The following is an 18,061-nucleotide window of genomic DNA, read 5'->3' as shown; positions in this document are numbered from 1 at the left end:
GAAAAACAACATGACAAGCAAAAACAGAAATTAAAACAGGAGGTTCAAGTCTGGAGATCAGGGAATAGCTGGTCTAAACAGGTCTGTCTTCAAGAGCCAGCAGTATGCCAATATTGATGGGACCTCTCATTTTTTTTGCAGGGTGAGATGTATTATTATTACTATTATCCAGTGCTTTTTTCGGAGGGGGGGGACGCAAGGGGACGCATACCCCTAAACATTTTGTGAATCTAAGTTTGGCCTCATTGAGGGCCATTATTTCAATATGAGTAGGAAAATGAGAGTACCCCTAAACATTTTTTAAAAGAAAAAGCACTGCTGTTATCAATAGTTCATCACAGTTTACAAAACTTCTCAACCTGACTTACAAAATATTAAAGCACAGAACAACTTAAACATTTAAAATTCATAGCACAGAATAAAGCATAGGAGTAATAAAAGTGTTATTCCATCAACAAGTACTTCAGATAACATGTGACTAGCAAGATTAATAAAGAATAACAACTATGACTACACCTACACAAGTAAAAGGTGGAAATTGTTGCTCTGTGAGGAGAATAGGGATCGCCTAACAACTCTCAGCACCATTAACAAACTATAGTTCCCAAGATCCTTTGGGGAAGCCATGGCTATTTAATGTAGTATAATAATGCTTTAAATTTATAGTTCAGGTGGGGCCTTAGTTGGCTATACCCCAAGTTTTAGCACTTTCCGTTTTATAAATTAACCAGACCCCTCCTAAATTCACCTAAATGAATTCTGGCTTGCTGGTTACTCCAAGTTAATTCTGTCTCTGTTTAATTCTGTCTTTGTATGTGTGTTTTCTGGGAAGGGCAGGGAGAAAAAACATAAGTGGATCACAAGGAGGAGGAGGCTGAACCAAGGCACTTTAATATCAAAAGTTCTATAAAAACAAAACCCTGAAGTGTTTAATTTCTTTAAATGGATAGGAAGATGTTGCCAAGTTTCAAGGGCAATTAAAGCTAATGCAAGATAAGACCGCAAGGATGAAACATAATTATATGCTTTAGAAAGGCTTAGGCTCATTTTAAATGAAGTGGCCTTAGGGAGATTTTTCCTACAGAGTTTGGAAGCAGCCTCCCAAGTCTGGAGCTGGTTGCCAATAGTTACTTTTGAACATGTAAGTGCGACACGAGGTTCCAGCAAAATGCCCTGCCAGCTCCATGGAAAGGTGCCATCAGACGTTGACAAATCATTAGGCTCTCATTTCACAGTTTTGAGATATATTTCCCCTAATCTCTTAATAGGGAACCCGTGAAATGCATAATAGATTGCATGCGCTGCTAAATCCTCTGTAGGGATGAGACACTCTTCTTCGCTGAGGTTCAGAGCCCTGAACGTGCAGCAGCAAGATGCTTGCATAACTGTTCTGTATGCAATTGCTCGTTCAAGGAAGCATTACATTTTGCAAAGGTTGACGATTTCGTGAGTTTTGAAATCTGGATTTTGACATCAACTTTAGATATTAGAATTAGGAGATTTGGCCACAGTGTTTAAAACTGATGGCTTTTATTGGTCTATATACAAGGTGCGACCAGAAAATTTGATGAATGGTCACAGAAATCAGACAGCGAGAAATATTTGAACATACAATCGGCATCATTAACCCACAAAATGCTCACAATTGTGTAGGGAGATGTAATGGTTCTAGGGGTTGCTCGTGCGTAAACCGGTGCAACACCTGGCTGGGCTGCCTGAGTGAACCTTTTCTGTCCGGACAGCCACTCACCTGTGGCTGTCTCAATCACTGGCAGAATCCGTCAGTGGGCATTTCTTGAACTTCTTCCAGCAAAGAAGCTCTTTGACACCTAGTTTCCTCCTACTTTCCCTGCGCGGAAGCAAGGAGGGTGTAGGCAGCGGAGGACCCCTACTCTCCCCGCTGGTCCCCGGCAAGGAGTCATGGGACCGCCTCGCCGATTCCCCCATCTGCCCCCCTTCCCCACTGGTGCTATGCTGATTCTCTTCCCCAGAAGATGGGCTGCCTCTCCCCATCCCGGGACGCTCTCTGGAATCCCTCCAGAGCCCGCTCTCTCCCTCCGGCCCTTATGGCAGTTCCCTGACAGGAGATGAAGCTGTAACTCAAAAGACAGTGTATGAGTGGTTTAAGCATTTCCGTGAAGGGTGGCAAACCATTGAAGATGACCCTCAATCTGGCAGACCATCGATGAGCAGAACAGCGGCAAATGTCAACAGAGTTTGTGAGTTATTGATGTGGGATCAGCATTTGTCCATCCAAATGATGGCGGAAGAATTGCATATCCCACGTGAAATCGTTACTGAGGTTACTGAGTTGTCCCACCCTTAATAATAATAATAATAATAATAATAATAATAATAATAATAAATTTATATATCACCCTCCCCAGCCGAAGCCAGGCTCAGAGCGGCTAACAACAATACACTGGTACCTCGGGTTACATTTGCTTCAGGTTACAGACTCCGCTAACCCAGAAATATTACCTTGGGTTAAGAACTTTGCTTCAGGATGAGAACAGAAATCGTGCTCCAGCAGCATGGCAGCAGCAGGAGGCCCCATTAGCTAAAGTGGTGCTTCAGGTTAAGAACAGTTTCAGGTTAAGAACGGACCTCCGGAATGAATTAAGTACTTAACCCGAGGTACACTGTAAAAGTAACACAACATTCTAAAATCAATTCAGTTTTAAATCAATTCAAAATCAAATTAATGGCAGCCATTGGGCTAGAGTTTACCAAACTCTCTGAGGATTACCAAAGGAGGGGGTCAGACTGTGCCCCACCAGATTTGTTTCTTTTTCCAAAGCTGAAATCTGCACTGAAAGGGCACAGATTTTCCAACATTTCACACGTCCAAGCTGCTGTGATGAGGGAACTGAAAGCAGTACGAAAAGAGGACTTCTCCAGAAGTTTCCAACAGTTCTATGAACATTGTCAACTGTGCATTGTATCGGAGGGGGCCTACTTTGGAGGCCTATAAGATATGAATGTTCAAATATTTCTCACTGTCCGATTTCTGTGACCGTTCACCGAACTTTCCAGTCACACCTTGTAGATGGATGCCTATGCTCAGAAGGTCCCAGATAAGTGTGGCTATGATTGAAGCTTAAATGAGTTACTGAAGCACAGATGAAATTTATTAGAAGTCTTGCAGCGGATACTGCCACCATGGAGGCTCATCTATTAGGGAAAATGGGACACTGCCTCACCAAACTTGGTCTGCTCTTTAACAGGCTCTACCTGCCTGTCTGCTTACTTATAACTAGTCCCAGGACCGGCAGCACCACTTGTCAGCTTTCTCCTTTTAGTCTTATTGTTGCCCTTGTAGAACTCAGCAGGGAGGAGGATGGGGACAAAACCAGAACAAGTAGTCTCCGCCTGTCATTGGCTCTAGCGCCACCTACTGTTAAGCTCCCTTCCTTCCGCCCTACCAGTCTCAATGGGCACCAGCGGCCACTGTACTGTCATATACTGTTACTTCATGTCTATAGCCAAATATTGGGAACAACTGTCAGATACTGTTGCATCTGAACTGCTATTATTGGGTACTCAGATGCTGATCTGAAGAACAGATGTTCATGAAATAGCCTTACAGTCACAGGATAGTCAGCATGAGATCTTGTGGAGGAGAATGTTGTCGGTGTCTGTCTGTCTAGTGAGACAACGGAGTCCTCCTCCATTGATTGGGAAAATGAGGAAGAGGAGAACCATGTATGCCACTTTGAGCTCCTTGGAAGAGAAAGGTGGCCTACAAACACAATAAAAATAACATAATGTGACTACCGTTATGCCGTGTGCTTTGTCTGTGAGTTACCCAATATATATATTGATATAGCATGAATTAGCCCCATATTGTGCCAATCTAGACATGACTTCAGCACCCTTGTGTGAAATGACTGAAAATAGCCTCTTTGTTCACAAAGGGGGAAAGGATCCGCAACAAATGGCAGAATATTATGTAACGACCTCCTGGTGAATCCCTGTCTCTGTTTTTAGAGCTATGAAAACAAACTCGGAGACGGGACTCATTCCAGTCTCTGTAGGAACCTGACAGGTGCCATTAGCAATAAGGTCAACTGCGATAAAAGCTACGCTTTCAATACACTTGAAATAAAAAGGCAGCTCAAAATATTGGCCAAACGGAATGGCCTGCGGGGACGTTCAGCTCTGCATTTTGAGGAAACTGTGAAACAACTCCATAAAAGGACAGGCCTTGCTGAGTGAAGGTTTTCTGGGAAGTGACCACAAGAAGAGCCTTTTGGATTCGTCCAAATGGCCTATCCATTTTAGCATCCTTTTGTCACAGTTGTTGAAGTAAAAATAGCGAAAACGCAGTTAGGAAGCTCAAACCATGGAAATTAAACCAATGTCCATCCTTTAATGTTCAAAAATTTTACAGTGGTACCTCGGGTTACATATGCTTCAGGTTACATACACTTCAGGTTACAGACTCCGCTAACCCAGAAATAGTACCTCGGGTTAAGAACTTTGCTTCAGGATGAGAACAGAAATCGTGCTCCGGCGGTGCAGCGGGAGCTCCGATTAGCTAAAGTGGTGCTTCAGGTTAAGAACAGTTTCAGGTTAAGAACGGACCTCCAGAACGAATTAAGTACTTAACCCGAGGTACCACTGTACTTGCAGAAACTTATGGCTATAGATGAATTAAAACATATTTACAGTCACATTCTTCTCCAAGCATGGGCTTATAGTCTCTTCTTCTAACTTACAAACAACTGTATTTTCTTCTCCTCCCAGAACTAGGCACTTAGCCTTCTGCATCTCAGTTAGGTCATGCCTTACAGCTTCTTTGAGAGATGTCCACATTTACCTTCTCCTGCAGCTTTGCTCTCTTCCTTCCAAGCAGAGAAGAAGCACTCCAACACTCGATTCAACTTAGCAGTGTTCACAGTGGATCCTGAAACACAGCCATCATCTTGCTTCGCATAAAATGGAGCCTCTCCGTCACCTTCCATGTGACCAACGTTAGCCAATCACATTAGAACTACTAGAGAACGCTCTAGAATTCAGTTACCAGCCAATCAAATTTAAACACATAATAACGCATGCAAGTATTTTACCATTTCAGTGAATTAAATTACTATACTTAACAACAGTGACCAAGCAGATGCCTATCGGAAGCCTGCAAACAGGACCTGAGCACAAATCCAGATTGAGTTTCCTTCTGCTGATTTCAGGGTGTTGATGATGCTGGTGGTGGCTTTATTGCATTCGTAGATGGACCTTCAACAAAAGTTCCCTGACATCTTTGAAAGTCAAGGACCATGTTCCAAAAGCATGCAGGCTTTCCGCACACGCACAAATAGCTGAGCAAAAATAATAATTCTACAATACTGTATTACATATGATTTCTGTCCCACATATGAATTTTAAGGCAGATGATAGGCAGTGAATAGGACATGCCCTATTCCCGTCAGATGTCCCCTGCCCCCTGCAAATGTCCCCTGTTTCCAGACACCATCATTCAGGGAAGCTATATGCACCTTTAACCTTTAACCTTACCTTTAATGCTTTGAGTTTGGTTGAATTTACTGATCCCTCCTCGATTCACAAAATACACCTGTAATAGCACCACCTAGGGATATTGCACTTGTGTACAAATACCTCTCCACAATATACTGTGTTTTTCGCTGTATAAGATGTACTTTTTTCTTCCTAAAAAGTAAGGGGAATTTGTGTGCGTCTTATGGAGCAAATGCAGGCTGTGCAGCTATCACTGAAGCCAGCAGAGCAAGAGGGAGAGCTGCGCAGCGCCTCTTGTTGTGATGCCTTCACAGCGATGCACGATGAGAGACGGAAGGGAGCCCTTACGGACCCCTTCTGTCCCTTATCCTGCTTCGCTGGGAACCCAGCAGACCAAGAGGCGCTGCGCAGCTCTCCCTCTTGCTCTGCAGTGCAGGGCCTCTTCAGCAAAGCGGGAGGAGGAAAGGAAGGGAACCCTTACAGGCCCCCTTCCTTTCCCCCTCCTGCTACACTGAAGAGTGTCACTTCGTTTCGCCTGCCTCCTCCAATCCCCCCAGCAGGGACAGTGCTGCTAGGTGGCCATCAGATCCAGCTGCCCCAAAGGGGCGGACGGACCGACGGCTCCTTAGCCTGAACCTCCCTCCTCCTTCCTCTTCAACCACATTTGATTTAGAATATTTTTTCCTTATTTTCCTCTAAAAACTAGGTGCGTCTTATGGTCGGGTGCGTCTTATAGAGTGAAAAATACGGTAAATGTTCACTGAGGACCAATCCTACCTTCGTTGCCACTAGCATTTACTTAGCAGTGTCATTCATGAAAGGTGTTTTGTGCATGTATTTCATACTTGGGAATTACTTCCTGCCAGGTTTAGGCAGACTCCTGAGTTAGCCACTATTCTTATGCCAGTTGATATTTTTGCTGCTGAAGTTTCAATTCATGCTGCTCTGATTAATAGTTTAGGATACCACCTAAACTACCTAAGATGTAGATAAATATTGGATCATATTATGTATAGTAAAGACTGATAAACCAGAAGGATTCTTTAGCAGTTCAGTTAGACAATCGTTTGTTGAATTTGCAAGTCTTTGGGGATGAGATGTGCTAGACACATAGAGAGAGACTGTCTAGAAAAATAAATATAAACAAATATGAAATAAATGCTTTACTTTATTATTTCAATTTGTACACCACTTCCCCACATATATGTACCCAAAGCAGTACATAAGAGCAAAAATACGCATCATTACAATGCTAATTCATTTTGAAGCATAATATGACAATCCAAATAGACATTATAGGATTTTTCATTAATTATAAAATGAACTATCAATCATTAAAACACATGGTGGAGGGGGGAACTAAGTTCACTGGCTATGTTATTCTTATTGCTAATTGCTTCTCTTTTATAAAAATGTTGACATGAATTTGAAAAGCTGTAGTGTGCAAGTATACTCGTGATGGGAGGCAGGCACTGCTGGCCTGAGTAGCTGCCTCTGTACTAACCCCTGGTGGGTTCCTGCAAACACACTGACTTGTAGCAAAGGAACAGTTGATTTATTGGCAAAGATAAACAGGGAAACTTGAAGCCACTTGAGGGTAGGAGCACAAAAGAATTGGGTTAATAGTGCAACAGCCCAAGCTTCTGTATTTACCAGTTCCACAGTAGGCCTCCATAGATTCAGCATGTTTTATTTATGTAAGGAATTTTACAAGCTGCATAATATTGTGTTTATGTTTGTCCATGAGTACCTAAAATACAGAGAATATCAACAGAATTTAAAAACAAGTAGACATTACTTAATGGATAGGTTGCTTCAGTGTGCTGTGCGTGGGGCGGCCTTTGAAGAGAGTTTGGAAACTACTGTCTAGTGCCGCAAGGAGCAACTAGATTGTTAACTGGAACAAGATGGCATGAACATATAAAACCTATTGTTGCCCAACTTCACTGTTGTTGCCAAATTGTTTCTGGTAGGGTTGCCATATTTCAAAAAGTAAAAACCAGGACATCCTGGAAGTTGTTGAGCTGTCAATTCCGCCTTTGAAATCCCGGTAATGTCCAGGTGTAGCAGGAAACACCCCCCCCCCCATCATTCAGTTTGTACAAACTTCACACACAGTCACACTCACACACTACATATGCTACGCTTCTGTTATAAATTCATAGAAAATCAACCATGCATCGGATTTGCACTGTTCTACTTTTATTTTACTCCATGAAGGAAGGACTACAAAATGGGGAAGGTTTGATACAGGGCAGCCATAATCCCTTCACCATCCCAGCACATCCACAGGAGCCCTGCCCAATTGCTATGCCAACCCTGATGGTCCTAGACAGAAGACAATCAAGATCACAAAGAACTTGCATATGGGAGTGGATTCAGCATGGACTGGAACAAAGGACAATGATCAGATCTTCCCTCAGGGGGCAGGAAACTGCGACTACATTTGTCTTCAGAAAATGACTCATGGGGAGGAGGAGAAGGGAACCAGCCAGGTGACAGGACACTCAGGTTACCACCACAACTCCTCCCTCAACCCCTCCTTTCTGTAATATATGCATGATGTTTCTGGGGGTGGGCTGGACCTAGAGGAGGGGAATTTCAAAAGTTTTTATAAGGTCTTGCACACCATTTTTCTGTGTCTTTCCTCTCACCTGCAACTGAGGGGAGCACCCTGTTGCAACAGCCAATAAAGGCCAAGCCTACAGGCTGCTGATTTGCTCCAATTTACTCTGGTTGGTGTCTTTACTTTTTGTCCAAGGGAGCCCTCGGATTTTTCCGGTAACACAGGAAAATCCGGGCGTGTGGCACCCCTATTTCTGGGCTCAATTCAAAGTGCTGGTTTTGATATTTAAAGAACACAAGAAGACTAGTATCCTGTTCTCACAGAAGTCAACCACATGCCCAAGGGAAGAGCAAACACAGCATCACAATCCCCTTCCTGCATTTTCTAGAACTAGCAACTGCAATAGAGTCGCAGCTCCTATTTAAGGCTCAGCCTGAGGACAAGTGCTGCTGGAGCAACATCTGAGCTCTGCGCTTACCAAGGCTCCAGCCTGAGTCTTGCCTGGAGCTGTCCAAGGTACTATTTCAGCCTTCTCTGACCTCAGTACTCCTGAGGCCTTTGCTCAAAACAGAAGAGAGGGTCATTGATCTACCTCAGAACAGAGAAGCTTCATATATGTCCATAGAGGCCCTAGCTTAGGCTTGGCAAGCAGAAAGTCCTGGATCTAGTCTCCTGTGGCCACTTGTACATCACAGAAAGAACATTATTATTATTATTATTATTATTATTATTATTATTATTAAAGGGGGAAGGCAAGGGGATATTATATATGCTAATTTATATGCATAGACACAACAATTTTTGATAATTTATACAGCATTGCGATCAATCTCACCATAGTGGGAAAGACTGTGACCACTTGGCCACTGGGTATCTGCTCAGTCTGGTGCCCAGGTACAAACTGTTGATGGGGCAATTTCAAAAGGCTCCTCCTGCTGTCCCTTCTGATGGTCCATTGTCGTTAAACCAGACTTGGAGAGCTATTCAAGCAAATGGCAGCAGTGAGGAACCGCCATCCCTTAGCTTAATCATTCACACCAGGCCTCCCCATTTAGCCTGTGAGGCCATTTTCACCAAGCCACACCCACATTTCAGGTATGGGGCAGGCAAAGATGCAGCTGGCCTGAAAGCAGAGTTTGCAGATGGTACCAATCAGCCAACACCACCTTCAGAGCTTTGCAAGCGCCATCATGGGCAAAGGAAAGCAGGTCATCTGGCATCGCTGTGATGTCAGGTGATTGACAGGTGCAGGGCCCCAGGTGCATGGAGGTGAGGATGTGGCCCATCAGCAGAATCCAGTTTCCTACCCTGACCCATGGCCACTTTAGTTCCTGTCATTCCCACTTAACAGCATTTTAGATGACCTCTGCCAGGAAGCCACTGCCAGGGCATGTAGATAATACTAACCTAGAAAGATACTGAAAATGATTCAGTTCAAGGCGAGTTTTTTTTAATGTTTTCTGATAGAGCGGATGCGGCCCATCTCTAAGGAAGCATGCTCAAGCAGAGCTGTGGCTGGGTTAGCGATCGTACCCACTCCAGTTTGCCTGGCAACTCAAGATCTCCCCTTGCCACCCCTACAGATTTTGCACCCCTAAAATGGTAAAGGACCCCCGGTTGGCCACTATGAGAACAGGATTCTGGACCACGTGGGCCACTAGGTAAGCTAAAGGTAAAGGGTTCCTGGACAGTTAAGTCCAGTCAAAGGCGACTATGGGGTTGCAGTGCTCATCTCGCTTCAGGCTGAGGGAACCGGTGATTGTCCACAGACAGCTTTCTGGGTCATGTGGCCAGCATGATAAAACCGGTTCTGGCACACTGGGACACCGTGGTGGAAGCCAGAGTGCATGGAAACGTCGTTTACCTTTCCGCCGCAGCGGTACCTATTTATATACTTGCACTGGCGTGCTTTCAAACGGGAGCTCACCCCATCACTGGGATTTGAACTGCCGACCTTCTGATCGGCAAGCCCAAGAGGCTCAGTGGTTTAGACCACTGCCCCCATCGGGGTGTGGCAGCAGGGCATCCCTGGAGGTAGGACATGTTCATCATAGCTAGTAGGCTTTTATAGTGTTGTCCTCCATGGATTTGTCTAATCGTCTTTCAAAGCCATCCAAGTTGGTGGCCATTGCTGCCTCCCATGGGAGCGACTTTCATAGTTTAACTAGGTCCGGTGTGGAGGTGTGAGCAACAATCCATATCTATCCTGTCGTTTCTTATGAAATACTGCATTCTGATGCATTTCCACCTTCGATCTCAATTGAGAAAAAGAAGGATCCGGCTGCGTTTTTAAGCTGACAATGTGTTCACAGTCCCAGAATCTTCAATGACTTCACCACCCTGGTACAATCAGCATGGAGTTTTACAGCTGCTATGATGACAGGAAAGAGCAAAGTCTCAGCGAGGTCACCCCACTTCTTTGAAGCCAACACCTCCGGTAAATATTTGAGGTGGATAACCAGGAGCCAAGGGAACAATGGAAACATTATAGTTAAGAAATTGTAGAAGTTACAAGGTTGTGATTTATGTGCTGTGGAGTAAATAAATATTCCGTTCTTATTAATGCTAATGGGAGTTAAGTGGCTAATTCTCTGCACATTCTGCCAAGGATTTACCTCCCTGCCTTTTATAGAAAGAAATAATTTATAGCCTCCTTATGTCAGAGTCTAAGAAAGGCAAAGAGCTCAGAACAAGACTATTTACTGCATTTGAAAACACACGCATGAGACCACTTAAAAAAATATAATAAAAAGAACTGTTCCCTGGAAGGAAGGAAATTTTAGATGAGCACCAAATTGAATTAATCTTTCTGAAATTCAGATTTATATCCTGCCAGGCTATCAGGTTGTGATGGTTTTTATATGCAAGGTAAACATATAGGTAAACGTAGCCAGAGCCAGAAGGGGTTGGCGGGGCCATTGGACATGGTAGAAACTCACCTTTCGTTTTACAGCAGGTGGAGGGAAGCTTTGGCCTCCCAAATGTTGCTGAGATTCTTTCAACACCAGGCCATTGGTCATGTGTGCTGATGCTGATGGGAGTTGCAGTTCAGCAACATCTGGAGGGCTAAAGGTTCCCCATCCATGCATTTTTGGCATTCATTCAGCCCAGAACTCAAAGTTCAAGTCTTCCCATCTCTTTAAAAAAAAAAAAATCAAGAAAGTGGGCAGTTCTTAAGTTTGGAGAACTCTGTAGCATAGTTACCTGCTTCACTTCAATATAGAAAAATAGGGGTGGTTGGCTTTTGATGCCCAACCCCACCCCCCACCCCAAAGGACTGAGTCCGCTAAGTCCATGATTGGTCAGAGATGAATGGATGGAGAAAGGATGCAGCAAAAGCAGAACTTCATTTTTCTGTTGCAACAGAGTTCCCTCCCCTCCTAGCAAGGAGGCAAGAGAGACCCAGAACCAAGAAGAAACATCTCTTTTTAAGGGTTTACATTTTGGCGTGGAGAAGAAGGATATCCCCTCAGTGGTGGAGCTTCATGGTCTGGCACCGGGGGGGGGGGGGGCAGAGAGCAAGCGGGGCCGGGGGCGGGGGCGGGGGCAGGGCTGGCACGCGTCCTGGGGGGCGTGTGGGGGAGCAGCCGTGATGGCACCCTGCCAGAGTTGCGGGGGGGGGCAGAGAGCAAGCGGGGGCGGGGGCGGGGGCAGGGCTGGCACGCGTCCTGGGGGGCGTGTGGGGAAGCAGCCGTGATGGCACCCTGCCAGGATCGCGCTGCCGGGGCCCGTGTGCTCCCCCCGCACTCCTCTTCCTCCGCCAGTGCATCCCCTCTACAAACGGCCAGAAATTACGTCACACATAAGGTGGGGTTACTGTGGCTCAGGCAGGCCAAGGTGTGATATTCCTGAGAATTTAGCAAGTTTTAAAGTTATGTGGCTTTAGCAGAAGTATTATAAAGGATTAAGTAAAAATAGATTGTTAATGGATGAAAGGAGAGAAGGTAAAGTTACATTGTATTAGGATAAAAATTGGGAAGGATGGAAAGGATTTGTTGAAATAGCTAACCGAACTAGAATACAAAAAAGGGAGGTGCGAGGAGGTCAAGGAAACAAGCAAATGAAAGATAAGCTATGGGAAGGTTCGTTGTATTTTTTTTCTTTTCTTTTTTTTCTTTTTGGTTTAATTGTATCTATTTTTCTGTTTGTTACAAATCTGTGTTTAATTTGGTGTGTTTTCTTTTTCTTTCTGTAACCTTTAAAACCTTAATAAATATTATTATTTTTTAAAAAGAGAGAATTTAAATAGTTTTAAATAGTTCCTGACACAGTTTACACAAAATATTAGCATTGGGTAAGACAATCAGGACGGCCGTAAGGCATCCCTCAATGTAGAGCATCTGGGCAAACAATGACAATACAAAGGAGATTCATAGATATAGGAGGGGAATCCCTTCAGGAACTTTCCCTGATTGCTGTCTGCCTACATGTTCTCAGGCAAGGGGGATTAAGGAGGCAGAGGAAATATTGAGAGTCTCTAGTAGAGCCAAGATGGCTTTTGGGTTGCTCTCCCATACTATTTTAGACATGTGGTTTATATACTTAGGAATGTGTGTTTACCTTGTGCAATTATCAACATTCATTCTACATTTGAGACCATATAATTCCTATAACAACTTCATTTAGCAGGGACACTTTTTAATTTTCCGGCACCTTTACAAATCTGTTTTCTATGCCATTTAACCTTGTTTAACTCCTGTTTTTCCCCTCGTCTGCTTTCTGAATTCTAGTTATGTCAAATTTTGCTGATTTTTATTGCTGTTGAATTTTTGACTTGTTTTATTTTGTGTTTGAAAGCAGACCTGACAGCTTTTTTGTTAGTGAGGGGCCTGTAAATGCTGGAAGTAAAATGGAAGAAATTAAATATCTTGAAAACCAGAAAACAAATAATGATGTGCGATATCAAACACACACACACAAAGACTCCGAGGGTGGGAAAAAGGAGACAGCAGGCGCTCTCTCACTTTAAGTGCATTTTGTTGCAGTCTATTGCAATATGAATATTCCCCAGGGTGTGCAGTAAAGAAAACTAGAACGGATTCTGCTTCTATAGTTTCTTTATTATTGCATTACAGTACTATCCCTCTTACCAACCCTGCTAGCCCTAAGCCAATCTCTTGAAGTAGCTAACATTATAATAAAGAGACAATAAAATTGTGTTTAGGAAGTTCTTTTAACAATTTAAAGTGGTAAACTTCAGAGGCGACTCTCACATACTTGCGTAGCTCTCAGCCTTCTCAGAAATGTTCTTTAAACCCAAGTCGTGCAGCCTGATCCTAGGTATGTGGGTTTATTTGCCACGGTGTGTGCTCAGGGTTGCAGCTCTAGCTTTCTTTAAACCCCTTTCAAAGCTGAAGCTGGCAGTTGTAGGAACTCTGTGTTCACCCAATACAAACTCCGGTCCCTGATGTGTTCTGTTTTCCATTGGTGTGCGAAAAGAATAATGTTTTCTTTTTAAAGGGGAGGGGGGAGAGAGAAGGAAGAAACAGAAAAGGCCGGTGTCGCCTATTTGAGAAGATATTTACTGTCTAGTAAACCCATTTTTATAGCCAAACACTGTGAGTGACACACATGCTGTATATCAGTCATTATCTGATATTGGAAGCTTTCGCCTCACTTCCCAGGCGCCTTTTGGAAACTGCCAAGGAATTCAGCACGACAGAGCTTGGAACTTTATGGCTTCTCCCTGCCGCCGTCCGCCCCCCCCCCCCCCGCCTTTCCACAGCCTGTGCTAATAAGGAAGAGGAGAGGGCAAATGTGCTTAAACATCCTTTCTCAAACTGATAGGCTCCTGGCCATTAAAGGAACAGAGCCAGCTGCAGTCTTATTCCATGCGCATGGAACCCGGCTTTGAACAGGAAGCCAACTTCTGAAGATCTTCACGCTTCCCTCATGAGATCCCTGAAGGAAAAAAATACAAGCAGACCTACACAGAGAATAACAAAAAGAGAGAAACGAAGAGAAGAGAAAAAGAGAAAGAATGCCAGATCCTCTCTCACAAGTGTATCTTAACTTTTGTCCCATACACAAAAAGATGTGGCATCCTAGCCTCTCGCATTGGGAAGTCTCCCCTTCCCTGTCTCTCACACAGGGTCCTTCAAACTTTCCATCCCCTTCATCTGCATGCAATTCTTACCCAAATACAGTAAGAAAGAATAGAGGAGCAGGTGGCATAGGGACCCAGGATGCTTACCTTATACTGTCAGGCCATGAGTATATCTAGCCCTAAACCCTATAAATTAATAAATGATAGGATTTTGGTTATTTGGAGTATTGAAGGGAAGATTGCAGGCCAGTGGAAAAGAACAGGCTAAGTTTCCTTTTCCTCACCTGGGATAGATAGAGGCATTAACATGACAAAAGGTGTTGCTGGACCATCTGAGAGGAATCCTTTGGCCTGGCGAGACAGGCGTTGCCAAGGTAATAGGGTCTGTGTTCGAACTGACATGAAAAGAGAGTTTTTGAGCAAGGGGCTCTGGGAAGAAGAAGGCAAAATAAAGACTGGGGTCCATCTTGGGCAGGCTGGCCGCAAGCTGCCTGGGAGAGATGCCTTGTACCCCAGGGCTGCCCTGCTGTGGGGGACAAGTCCCTCTTGAAATGACCGTGCTGTAAGATCTGGACTCCCTCAACTATATTTCTTAAGAAATAAACCATGTTTCTAAAAGCTACGACAGTTCTTCAAAGGACAACAGCCCCTGGGTGAGTGCCTGGAACCCCATGGGCTCTTGCCACCGCTTGACAGAGAGACAGGGAGAAGCACCCAGGTTCTGTAACAGTCTTGTCTACACTGACTGGCTGTGACTGTCCAGGCCTTCAAGCAGGGATCTCTCCCTGTTGTACCTGGAGATAATGGGGACTGAAACTGAGACTGTTGGGATACTGTCAGGGAGAGAGGGGCAACAGGCAGGCCCCCAGCTGGCTCCGGACGATCACTGGTCTCCCGTGGAACAGGATCAGTCAATTAGCGACACGGGCCTCAGGTACATTCCGAGACCCATGCATACTCTGTCAGCAGAGTGTATAAATCATCCACAACGGAAGATGCAGACAGAGTTGTGCAAGCATTTTTACAGCATTTATTCAGCGTGTTCAGGAACGAAGAAAAACATGACTGCTTGCCTTCATGTCCAGCAAAACAGCCTTAATACAAAAGCAACATACAACGGAAGTTCCCAGTGAGAAAACAGGCATGTGATACACAACAGTCATGCCTGACCCTGTTAAGGTGGAATAGAACTATATCCTAACATCCTGCAGTGCAAATCATCACCATCAGCAATAGCAGAAGGACACAAGAAGAGCCTTACTGAGTAATGCCAAAGGTCCATTAGTCCAGCATCCTGTTCTCATAGTGGCCAATTGGTAGAGCATGAGACTCTTAATCTCAGGGCCATGGGTTCAAGCCCCACATTGGGCAAAAGTTTCCTGCATTGCAGGGGTTGCAGTAGAGGACCCTCGTGGTGCCTTCCCATTCTACAATTCTATGCATCAGATGCCTATGGGAAGCCTGCCTCGAGAACCTGAGTACAACAGAATCCTCCCAGACTTACTTCTGAGCAAACATGCATGAAATTGCAGTGTGTGACAACGGTGCTACATGCATTTGCTTGGGAATAAACCCCATTGCACTTGTTGGTAATTACTCCTGAGTAAGCATGCATAGGACTGGACTGCCAGCGCACATGGCAAAATACATCTGCCCCATCATGAGTTGCACGTCCAGGCACAACCCTTCCCTAGAAACATCTCTGGACACACTTTAAATGCCGTGCCTTTGCAGCCCATGCCCAAGAGGACATAAACAAATATTGGTGAACCACGTGAGCATCTTATTGAGATGGTGGACAGCTGAAGAAAGAAATCACTTAGCTGTCCAAGAGATAGTCAGCTGCCCCGGTTTGTTTTTCCTGGCCTCCTGTGAATAGGATCACGCCTGCACAGATCACTTTTACATTCTCTGCTTCTCCTCAGAGAGAATACCTTGTATTTTAAAGTCATTTAGCTGCACTGATAATTTTTATTCTTTGCACCAGGCAGCTAGCCAAGGAAAATGTTTGTGTTGTTTTAAAAACTGAAAAAGTATATCACTGTGGGAAACTTAAAATGTACAGATTACTTCGGTAAGCAAATCTGGGGGAAAGAAAGTTGTGATAATGCTCTGTGTTATTTTACTCACCCGCCCACACCCAGCATAATGCTTTGTACATGTAAAAGCACTTAAAAGCCTCTTTCTTTTGTGCATCAAAGCAGTGATATGATATTAACTGGCTCTGCACTGCATTTTGCCAGTGACAGATATTATGAAGCTAAGCATCGGCTGTTATCATTGTTCCTGGCAGGGTGGGGAGGGTTTGAAGTGCAGGGTGAGGAATAAGAAAATATTGTCCTGTGCCTCTATGGTTAAAAGTTACTGCCAATACTGTGAGGAAGAATCCAAACTGTGGAGAGGAAACTGGCTGGTTGGCTGCTGTTGGAAGAAGAATGCTGGGCTAGATAGATCTTTTCTCTGATCCCAAAAAGCAGATAATATGTTCTTACATTAAAACCAGAATTGAATAGGACACAGGCTTTGGCTGGAAGAAGGCACTTTTTTTCCAGGGTGTTGAAAGCAGTTTGAAAGAAGAATCATGATATGTGTTGTTCTGCATATTCATCCCATTTTTGTGGTGGTGAACTGCTTTGGCGTGATTTTACACGTTTTCAAAAAACTTGTTTGACCAGTGGCAAGAGCAGGACAAGAGAAATTCATGTGCGCACACAATGTCTCTTTGAAACTATTGGCTGTGTTTGGATATCGCAAAAAGCTGTTGCAGCTTTCCCTGAACTGGTGCCTTCCAGCTGCTGTGGACTACAACTCCCATGGCCTCTGACCATTGAGCATGCTGGCTGGGGCAGATGGGAATTGTAGTCCAAGATAGGAGCATCTCCACCCCCATCGTTCTGCCCGGACGCTGAGATCCAGCGCCGAGGGCCTTCTGGCGGTTCCCTCATTGCGAGAAGCAAAGCTACAGGGAACCAGGCAGAGGGCCTTCTCGGTAGTGGCGCCCGCCCTGTGGAACGCCCTCCCATCAGATGTCAAAGAGATAAACAACTACCTGACATTCAGAAGACATCTTAAGGCAGCCCTGTTCAGGGAAGTTTTTAATGTGTGACATCTTAGTATATTTTTGGTCTTTGTGGAAGCAGCCCAGAGTGGCTGGGGAAACCCAGCCAAATGCGCAGGGTACAAATAAAAAAATATTATTATTATTATTATTATTATTATTATTATTATTATTATTATTATTCGGAAGATGTGACAGACACCCTCACTGAAGATGGCCGCTGGGTAACATGACTGATGTTATGAGTGTGTTAATAGATACCATATTTTTTACACCATAACACTCACTTTTTTCCTCCTAGAAAGTAAGGGGAAATGTCTGTGTGTGTTATGGAGGGAATGCCTACGGGTGGCATGCCTACGGATTTCCCTCTTCTAAAAACTACGTGTGTGTTATGGTCGGGTGCGTGTTATAGAGCAAAAAATACGGTAAATCCTGCCTTGTTATTCACACAGGAAAGGCCTGGAGCTAACTATTTGTGGAAGCTTGTGTAAGGAGGCACTTCTGGAACAAAATTGCTTCAGGTGCCAAAATGTCATGGGCATCGAACCACAAAATGGTAGGGTCCCCCTCCTCACCGGGGAAGAACAGATGAATAAAGATCTGCATCAGAAACAAGGCTGCAGGGAGACCAACAGTGCCTTCTATTTGCTAAGAGACTACTTTAGAGGCAGCATTGGGGAAGCCCTGCAGTGGAGATGGCAGATTTGGCAGCAGCCGTAACAGGCAATGCATTTCCTAGAGGCCAAATCTGCTGCCCCTGTGGATTCTGTCACCTGAGGCGATTGCCTCAGCTTGCCTCATGGCACTGATGGGACTTGGTGGTCGAGTATTGCCCAAATTCTTTTGACATGTGCCACCTTGAAGGATCCCAGATTGAAAGGCTGAGTAGGAATGTTGTCCTGGCAACCTCAAG

The 18,061-nt window shown here is 44.5% G+C and overlaps 1 long non-coding RNA gene across 1 annotated transcript in view; it reads right to left on the bottom strand.

Annotated features, from left to right (window-relative positions):
* The window catches only part of LOC309345244, a 166,826-nt gene extending 149,327 nt beyond the window's left edge, over positions 1-17,499 (bottom strand). Inside the window, exon 1 of the long non-coding RNA XR_014158137.1 lies at positions 17,419-17,499. This is a non-coding gene — a long non-coding RNA (uncharacterized lncRNA). The remainder of the gene's footprint in view (positions 1-17,418) is intronic.
* Positions 17,500-18,061: the final 562 nt, after the last annotated feature.

The sequence above is a fragment of the Podarcis erhardii genome (genome assembly GCF_964252035.2).
Source record: "Podarcis erhardii genome assembly, chromosome: 6".
Lineage (NCBI taxonomy): Eukaryota > Metazoa > Chordata > Lepidosauria > Squamata > Lacertidae > Podarcis > Podarcis erhardii.
Note: the sequence above shows the minus strand (reverse complement) of the source record. Positions and strands in the feature narration are given on the sequence as shown.